A 9,835-nucleotide genomic window follows, 5' to 3' on the forward strand; every position below is an offset into this window, starting at 1 on the left:
TTCCCAGCCACTGCCCTCATCTGGACAGGTGTCTCAAACCTGGGGGTTCCACGTTCCCATCTTTCCTAAGGCACCTCCCAGTGTACCTATTGCTCCCTGGGAGACCACACCAACACCACCCCAAAAACTGTCCTCATCCATTCTCCAGGAGGCGCACAGATTTCTTGAAACCCGTGGGCAGGTGTGGTGATTGTAGGAGCTCACAGCTGGATGGTAGGGGTTCTCCTAGGCCATGGGAGAGGCCTGTAGCCCCCTTTTGTCTGTTGATATTAGAGTACAGTGTAGAGGCCCCCTCAGGGAGAAGGGACTACAGCACTGACAGGGGCAGTGGGCGGGCACAGGGGACTTAGGGTGGGCAGTCTGCAGGTCCCGCCCCCCCTACACACACACACACACACACACACACACACACACAGGCAGCCCAGAAACCCTAGCGGAGAGGGGGCGCTGCTCCTCCCCAGACCTCAGGTCTCAGAGCAAACCTGTACATGTCAGTTTCGTTTTGCTTTTTGGCTGTTTTCGTTTCACTCCCTTTCTTTTCTCAAATACCCTTAGTCCAGGACCTCAGCAAGGAAAGTCAAAGGGCACCTGACAAAAGGCTTTTGGTCTCAAGGTTAATTTTTGTTTAAGGACGTTACCTGTGTGGAAACTGCCCCTCCTGGACAGGGTGCCAGGCTTTTGAGTGCTGAGGGGCCTGGTCGGGCCTCCTGGGAAGAATCACACCAATGTCCCTGGATCTGTCCTGGGTGTGGGAGAGAGCACGCAGCGGTAGCTGAGGGCAAACAGGACAGGGACAGGTGTGAGACATGATGCCCAATGTCCTACCCCATGGACACAAAGCCTGAACAGCACAGTGCCCCAAACACCTTCTCCTGGAGGCACCGAAAGGCATGTTTTTCCAGGTCAGGGTGGAAAGGAGGCCCCTTCCCACTGCTGGTCCCCTCCCCAGCCTTGGATGCCTAAGCAGTAGCCCCCACAAGAGCCTGGGCATGTGCAGACAAAATGGTCACAGCAACTAGGTAGACCCTAGGAGCAAGCAGTCAGGGAAGGTGGCCTAGCCGCTGGCCTGGGGAGGAAGCCTTGGCAGCACCCCAATCTTCTCCCTCCCAAAGTGGGACTCCATTTTGACATTGCCCTGGGAGGCAACACTTCGTTACTCCTTTCACAAAACATGGTCCCCCAATTCTCTCTCTACCCTCTGGGCTCTGGGAGTTCAAAGACTGCTGAGCATCCCCTGCCTCTCACCTGCACCCAGATCCCCTCCTTGCCCTTAGAGCCTCTCTTAAAGTGAGATGAGGCTGGTTCTCTCTTGCCTCCTGGGAGGTGAGATGGGGGTCATAGACTTTGCCATTAACCAAAAATGTTTTTTGGGAAAAGCACTGGGGGTGATATTCTTGGACTCTCACCTTTAAAAAGAGAGAGAGAGACAAATGGAAAAAGAAAAGCTCACCATTCTTAACCCCGTCTATGTTTCTGTTTTTGTTTTTGTTTTTAGCCTCCCATTTGAAACGTGGTAATATTGTGATTCCATTTCTTGTTTAGTGGCAAGGGAAGAGGGTGGGGAAGTTTCTGTAACTCTTCCTGTTATTTTATTTCATTTTTGTTTGTATTTTCTTTTTCTTTTCTTTTTCTTTTGTAATGTACAGAAATGCAAACTATCTCTCTGGGTTTTTTTCTATCTTCTCTGTTGTTCTAGAATTTTGCTTTTGTGCGTTACTGTGGGAGCCTCTCCTCCTAATGCAGAAATGGTTTTTGAATCTCAGGGAACATTAATCATATGCATACCTCTATATAATTATTTTTCCTTTGTAATCAGAATTTAAAAGGGAAGATAACACTTAAAAAAATCGTTGCCCAGGCCAACAGCTTCTGCCAAATCTGCAGCAGCCATCCCTTCCCTCAACCCCAGGCAAAGGGCACTGGTGGAACTGCCTCAGCTTTCAAATGAACAAAAGTGGTGCAAACCGTACTCTGGGTCCCTGTCTATAAGGAACTTTGGAGAGAAGCTGGAGACCCAAGGAGGGAGAGACTTGTCCCAGTCCCTGGGTTTGTATTCAGAGCAGTGAGCTTCCTGTGTCTCCTCGGTTCTGTCTGGCATAAGATGATGGCTGGGCATGGCAGGGCGAGCCTGGAAGAGGGTGCTGGAGACACCGGAGAGAGTTTAGTTCAGGTGAGGGCTTCAAAGCCAGACACTCCCAACCGGGAGAAAAAAAATCCATCCTGGTTTTGAGACTGAGGCCATAGGATGCTGGCTCCCAACATCTCTTTGTTGTCCCATCCCAGGCCAGGGCTGAACCCCCAAAGGGATTTCTGGGTTCTGCTGCCTACTGCTCTCTGCAGCTCACAGAGGTCAAATGACCAGCTCAAGACACACAGCATTTTAGAGGCAGATCTAGAAAGGAGACCCTCTAACCTCAAGACCCTGGCCACAGCCAAGATGTGGAGATGGTAGTCAATGGGAAGCACACTTCAGGAGCCTGAATAGGAGGAGGAGGAGGAGGAGGAGGAGGAGGAGGAGGAGGAGGAGGAGGAGGATTTGGGAAGTGGATTCTGGTGGCCTCAGCTCTTACCTTTCCCCTGGGGACCCCTCTAGATGTTGTTGGCTCTCTGAACTCCCCAGGGTATAGGTGAGCCTGGTGTTGCACAACTTTATATGACTGCAGCTTTAGCAACTCGGGGAACCCTAAGCCCTCACAGTTCAAACCCATGTGGGGAAAGAAATAATGAGGCACAATGAGGGAAAGGAAGCTGCTCAAGGTCACGCAATGTGGGGTAGAAAAGTCCAAAGCCCAGCGAACTGGCCAGATAGGGTGTGCAGGGATTGCAGCCTTAGGAGTAGGGCCCCTTCCTTGGCTCCACCTGGCCCTAGCATTGGGAGTGTCGAGGGAAGCCTCACCATTTGCTGAGATGCTTCGTGAGCAAAGCCCCCAGGCTCTCTGGCCTCGGCCTCTGGTTCAAATTTCATCTCAAAATGGGAAGCCTAGAGTGACCCCAAGAAGAGGTGTCCATGGCACTGCCTGACCTGTCTCATCAAGGCCTCTCTCCTCGACACCCCAGGGGAGAGCAGTGACCGTGGCTGGAGTGGGGAAGCCAGAATAGGAAGGGACACCTTGGCATTTCTTCTAGGCTGAAGCCAGAAAGCAGGAGGGATGAATTTTGCTAAATGGTGCTGAAGCCAGGGGGAAAGGGAATAAGGTTGACTTGAGGCAGGATCAGTCCTCCACATTGAATCTGTGGTTGCCTTCCCTTTTAAATGCACAGTTCCCACTTCACCCCATCTGTCCACTCTGATTGGCCTTGTTTAAACAGCTTCTCTTTCTTCTTTCTGGCTGGGTCCACCTTTCTCTGTGTCTCTATTTCCTTCTTCCTTCTGCCTTTGCTTCTCTCTCTCTCTCTCTCTCTCTCTCTCTCTCTCTCTCTCTCTCTCTCTCTCTCTCTCCTTGAGCCTCTCTGTCTCTTTCTCTCCATCCCCCCCTGAAATGGGCCTCTCTCCCCAGGCTGCAAGCCCCTCCTTCACCTGCCCTGTGGTTCTGCTTCCATCAGCTGCTTCCTGCATGCCCTCTGGAGGTTTTCTGTTGTTTAAAGAGTTAAGAAAAGCTTGGCTATTGGAACCTGTGGTGGGAGGGGGGAAAGCAAACAGAAATGGCTGGGCAGGAGGCCCCTGCCGTCCCTGGGACTAGACCAAAAGCCACACTTAGCTGCCATATGCCAACTCAGAGGGGGAGCGCAGCTCAAAGTCACTGTCTTTCCCCATTCTGCATTCCCAATGCGGAGACCTTCTTTTCTTTTTTATTATTGCATTCCCGTCCCTGACCACTGAGAAGGTAGGTATCCCAGCTCAGCTGTGCGCTCGCTCGCTCCCATCTCCAGATAAGCCCTGCCACTCTGCTTGGTTTGAATGTGGTTTTCTTCCTCTTTCTCTCAGTCTCACTCTGGTTGGTTTTCTTCCCTTCCCTTTTCTTTCTTTATTTTAGTGACTACTCATTTGTAACTTGCATTTTCTCCAAATGAGCTACAAAGCTGTGTTTCCTGGTTTGTCGTTTGGTTTTCTTGACTACCCCCCGCCCCCCAACAACAACTTTTCTGGTTCATTCCTCCCTCATTCCCACCTTCCCTGCTCCTTCTTCTTCCTCTCCACCCCACCTCCACCCCCACCTCCCAGTCCTCCTTCATGCTCTCTCTCATTTTGTTGTCTGAATGCATTTCTGTGTGGTTTAGCATTCCAAGTTTGTGTTCCCATCCTGAACTCTATGCTGTGGTTGAGCCAATTTGATTTCTGTTGTCTGGAGTAACTGCTAAGCCTCTCACCCCTCACCCCTGCCAGCCCCTGGGGTGACTTGAGCAATAAATCTTTGTTGGAGGGGCCTGTGCTGGGCCTTTGCCCTCCGGATCCTGGAGGAAGTTCTGGCTGAGGTCAGGCCTGGGAAGAGAGCCCTTCCCCATCCTCTGGGGCCTGCTGGGCTCCTGCAGGTGCTGCCCTGACTGAAGGCAGAGCTTTAGGGTGGGAGCTGCAGGACTTTGGGGCAGCAGCTGACACCAGGACTAAATCCCACAGCTCCATCTTCAGGGTGTGATGGTGGTTGGGCTTTGGGTGGGGAGTGAACTGCAGGAGTAGGCACTGGACTTGTAAGTTCTACTTAGAAAAGTCTGTGGGGGATGGAAGGAACTCTCAGCTAACCCTCTGCTCTCTGGACCACTACCCAATCTAGAAAGGGGCTCCCTCCTTCCCCCAGCATCCTTCCATCTTCCAAATTTGAGTTTAATGTGCAGAATGATCCAGAAAGAATAGTCAGTAGAGGCCACATATCCCCAAGGTTAGGGCAGAACTAGGCTAGGTCCTGGGATTTGTGTCTTCCAGTCCAGTGCTCATCCAGCCACAGAGGTAGGCCCTCAAAGATCTCATCTCCCCATCTCTGCCCTTTAAACTGTTTTCTTCCCACCTAGAAGCAGCTACAGAAGTTTGACATCCCAACCCTGTGAGGCCTCACTAGACCTCATCTTTGATAAAAGAAGGGCTCATCTTCCCCCATGTTGGCCCCAAGGGCAAGTCCCCCAGTAGCTCACCCTCTCAGAACATTCTTCAATCCTGGTGGTGCTAGGAGGGCAGACAAGGAAATTGTTCATGGAGGGAGAGAGCGCTGCTGGTCCAATGGAGGAGTGGAGGCCCCACCTCAAGGAGTACCTGATGCGACCAGGCACCCAGACACAGGATCCTCAAATGCTGAGCTGGAGGGGCTAATTGCCCCAGATGCTCACTTATTCTTATCTGTAGGAATACCAGGCTCAGGCAACCACACTGTCCCTTGCTGCTCTCTTCCCCTTGTCTTTCCACCTCAAAAATTTCTTACATAAGCAAAAAGAAAAGATGTTGAATAGGAAGTTGGTGATCACCCAATATCATTGTACTTTTTTCTCTCCAAATTAACTGAATCAAATGGCTGTTTAGGTATCATATAAATTGAACCCGAGGTAAAGTTTTATTAAAACAATTAAGAAACTTAAAAAAAAAGATATCTGGGAGCAGGTGGTACCAAGGAGCAGAGGGGCTCCTGGGAGTAGGACTCAGAGTCAGGTGAGGTCTAGCCTCACTCACTCATCCATCCATTCACACACACACACACACACACACACACACACACACAGCAAGCATTTGCTGAGCACTCCTCCGTGCCAGGCCCTGTCTGAGTATCCATGCCAGGGTCGAGGCAGGCAGACCTGAGAGGGGACAAGCTGAACCATGGATGGGGAGCTCTGCCCATCAGGGTAGCCCCAGCCCTAGCACATGCTGGCACAACCCAAACTGAAGGAAGGAACAAGGGTCTGTGGGATCAGAGAGGAGTGCGCCTGACTCAGGGTGAGGCTCAGGAGAGGCTTCCTGGAGGTGTTGGCCTTGGGCTGACTGTAAAGAAGAAAGAAACATTAACCAGGCTGTGAGAGAGAGGAGAGGGAAGAGGGGAGAATAGTTCCAGGCAAGAGTGACAGGACTCACACAGAACAGGCTTTGAGAGATGTGTGGTGGTCCCTGGCCACCAGTCCTGTCTGGCAATGAGATCCATGGTGTCTGGGCCGTATCTTCCTCAATTCCTGAAGAATGAGACCCAGCCAAGCTGAGGATGAGGATCACCCTCTGGCAGGGTCATGGCAATCCTTTCATAAGGACTTCTGGAGGGTTGGGTGGATAAGGGTGAGATTGGCCCCCGGAGTCTTCCCCTGAGGGAAGGCGCTATCTGCCACCTACCTAGCAACATCTTCTTCCCATCCTCCATCATCCTGGCACTTAGGGGACATGTTACGGGGCCCGAGGCCTCCTGCACTCCTCCGACCCTATTTGTCTCTGCGGAAACAGTGAGTCATTTGTACTCCGGAAAGAACCTCTCGACCCCTGAACAGGCCCACCCTGTTAGAAAGATTCGGTTATGACCATTTTCCCAATGGGAAAACTGAGGCCTCAGTGGTAAGTCACTTCTCTAAGGCCTCACAGCAAGTTCACATCAGGGTTGATTCCAGTGTGTTCACTTTGCCAATTACCAGCATCTTGGATTATGGCAGCCAATTGGCTTGGAGGAGGTGAGAGGGAAATGGAAAAGAGATTGGACTTCAAGACCAGCCAGACAGGAAGGGTCCAGCTCAGCACAAGGGGTCTGGCCCAGGGACTTGCACCTCAGTGGTTAGGGACAGCAACATCATGGGGGTGGGCATCCACCCAACCCAGACCCTTTTTATTCCTAATACTCCCAGAGCAGCAGTGGGAAGTATAGAGGGCCTTGCAGCACCTGTGGGAAAGAACATGGTAGCCCTTGGTCTTCCCTCCCTGCTGGCCTCTCCCCTGGAGTCAGAAATAGTGGCTTAGATCCAGAGTCTGGGTTGGAGCAGAATTCACATCCAGGTCCTAACTCCCAAGTTTAGTATTCTGCCTACTTGCCTTGCTACCCTCACCACCGCCGCCAAAGTGGCAAGCAAAGGCTTCGAAAAGGTGGGGTCCAGTGTCTCCTTAGGTGTGAGTACTATGCATTGGCTGCCAGGGCACCCACTCCCCCATCTAGTGTCTGTTCTACACTCTGACAACCCAGGGGATAGAAAAGATACTGGACATTTGGGGAACCTGGAGACTTCTTTTTCATTTGCCTTCTCTGGAAGGAAAAGGATGCTGGATGACAGAGCCTAGTGCTGGGGGCTTGGGAGCTATACCGGCAGGGGTGGAGGGCATATGTGCTGGGGAGCCAAGGGTCCCTGGTAATATCTATTGCGAATGGAAATGATACTCAGAGGAGCCATGGCTGAACCACCCAGCCTCCATGTCTCCTGGCCTAGCTAGAGTAAGGGTGCTCAAAGGGTACCTTGGTACCTGGTAATATCTACTCTGCCCACCTATGCTTGCCTCTGCCCCAGAGAGAGACACCAGGCTCTTCCAGGAGGAGGTCTTCATGGCCCATCTGGCTCTGATCAGCTGCTTTCAGCTTCTATGGTTGGTGTTCATTGGCTGCTTCACGAGCTGGCTATGCCTCTCCACCAATGGGGCTGACTTCTTGGCTCTACCTTCATGCCCAGGCTGGATCCAGGATTGTACACAATGGCCTTGGCACCACCCTGCCCCCTGTAGGAAGCACAAGGGTCATGCCAACCACACTCCTTCCAGCCCTTGGCAGCAAGGTTATCTCATCCAAGAGTCTGTCAAAAGAACTTGGCCTAGACCCTGCCCCTGACTTAAGACTTCCTGGTTTAGCCTTGGTCCTTGTAAGGACCTTTCTTCCTCAGCAAACAGCATTGAGGCCCTACTAGGTGCCAAATTCTGTGATAAAAACTCAGGTTACAGAGCTGAATTGACACCAGATCTGCCCTGGGGGTAGTCAAAGTCAAGTTGGTGCTGTTACTGGGGGCAGGGTAAGAGTGATGGACAGACGTATAAACAGACAAGTGTAATCAATCAACTGTTACCAGATGGAAGCCCAAGGACAGGAGGAGGGTCAGTTCTCTGGAGGGAGGGGGATGGAGAGGGTGGTCAGGGGGCATGCAAAGAATCCTGGAGTATTTGCTCTGGAAGGAGCATCAGGAAGCAAAGCCCAACGCTCTCACTGTGTGGATGGGGGAACTGAGGCCCAGTCAGCAGACGTTACTTGGCCGGGGTCCCCAAGTGAGGTAGTGGCAGGTTCTTGGACCCCGATTTCCAGTCAGGGCCCTTTTGGAGGTACCAGGTGTCCTTTCTGGTTTTCTGTATCCAGATCCTTGTGTCCTAACTCCATTTTTGGAAAAACATGTGACATCTCTATCCAAAGGTCATGGTTACCCAGGAGGTGCCTGCTCAGGCCCAAGGAGCCAGGCGCTGCCAGTCCTTCCTCCAGAGGCAGTGTGGCCTCTAGGCCTAGAATGGGGTGGTTGAGTTTTCCTCTCTCTCTCTCTCTATCTCTCTTGCATTTTTGTGAATCTAATGATGAACTTACGCTACCACACTTTTCCCTTCTCTTACACATCTTACCTACTAAAGGAGGAAGTGCCACTTTATTGGTAAGTGGACGTTAACCAAGAGGGACTTAAAAAAATCAGAACCTAAAAAAAAAAAAAAGAAAAGAAAAGAGAGAAACAGAAAGACAGTAGGGCGCTACTGACAGCTCCACAGGTCTCTGCAGGGCCGGAAAACAAAGACAGAAAAATGTTAACAGAAAAATGTCAGTTCCCCAGGAGTTCAGACATTGTTTTTGATTTTGGTATCTAATGACATTTGTGGATTTTGTTTTTTATTTCTTTTTTTTCCCTTCCCTTTCTTCGGTTTAGTTTTGAGTTCAGTTGTCCTGCCCCGCCCCCATCCCCATCTGTGTGCCGTGTGCCCCCTCCATCCCCTCACTCACCCCCACGCTGGGGGCCTGGGCTGCTGGGCCGGGCCTAGCGGGGCCTCCCGGTGCCCACCCTCTCTCTTCTCTCCGCCGGGATCGTCCGTCCCTGGAGGGGAGCGATGCCAGCCCCCTGCCCGTCCTGGAGCCCTCTCCCTGTCAGCCCCCGACCCCTCCGCTCCGTTCCTCTTGTGTTTTGCATGCTGAGAACCTTGCATGAGCTGCACTGTTGAGGCCAGAAGGTGGACACTCAGGAGAGGCAGAGGCAGGGCAGGCGCGGGGAACCGTGTGTGCGATGCTCCGGGACTGGCAGCCCCAGGCCTGAGCCAGGTGAAAGCCCTCTCTCCTTCTCTCCCCCCACCCCACCCACCCGCTCTCTCACCTCGGCCTCTCCTTCCTTCTCTTGATCTGTCCTCTCTCTGTCTTTCTCGGGCTCCTCGTCTCCTTTGGTCTCTGCTTCTCTATCTTGTCCCTGTCTCCCCTCACTCACCTGTCTCCTGCCTCTGCCTCTCTCTCCTGGGTCTCATCTCCTATCTTTGCTGTCCTGCTTCCGTCTCTCCGTCCCCGCTCTCCTGTCTCTCTCACTCTCTCCGTCTCCCCCCACCCCACCCCTGCACCCCTGTTCCCCTCTGCCTCTCTCCCCGTCAGAAGCCCAGCTCGCCCTCGCCCAGGGCCGGCGACCAGGCGGAGGCCGGCGCAGCGCCGTCGCCCGCGCGGGGGAAGGAGAGCACGAGCCCGCGCTCGGCGCCATCGTCGCAGGGCAGAGGAGACCGCGCGGCCGGCGGCCAGTGCTATGGGGCGGCTGGCGGCGGTGGTGTCGCCGCCTACATGTCGCTTTCCCAGATCCCACGATAATAGCTTCTCGCGCTCTTATGTGGCGTGTTCTGGGGATAATGTAAGTTTCGAGAGGGTTTTATCGGCAATATTTAAAATATACCTGATTCCTTTTTTTTTCTGCGTTCTTTTAGTGTATAGGGTCGGATGTCAATAGTTACCGTTATTATTTTTTT

The 9,835-nt window shown here is 52.5% G+C and overlaps 1 protein-coding gene across 1 annotated transcript in view; it reads left to right on the top strand.

The window, feature by feature from the left end:
* Positions 1 to 9,835, top strand: part of SRRM3 (serine/arginine repetitive matrix 3) — a 32,020-nt gene that overhangs the window by 18,017 nt on the left and 4,168 nt on the right.

This window comes from Myotis lucifugus, unplaced genomic scaffold (genome assembly GCF_000147115.1).
Source record: "Myotis lucifugus unplaced genomic scaffold, Myoluc2.0 scaffold_45, whole genome shotgun sequence".
Classification (NCBI taxonomy): Eukaryota; Metazoa; Chordata; class Mammalia; order Chiroptera; family Vespertilionidae; genus Myotis; species Myotis lucifugus.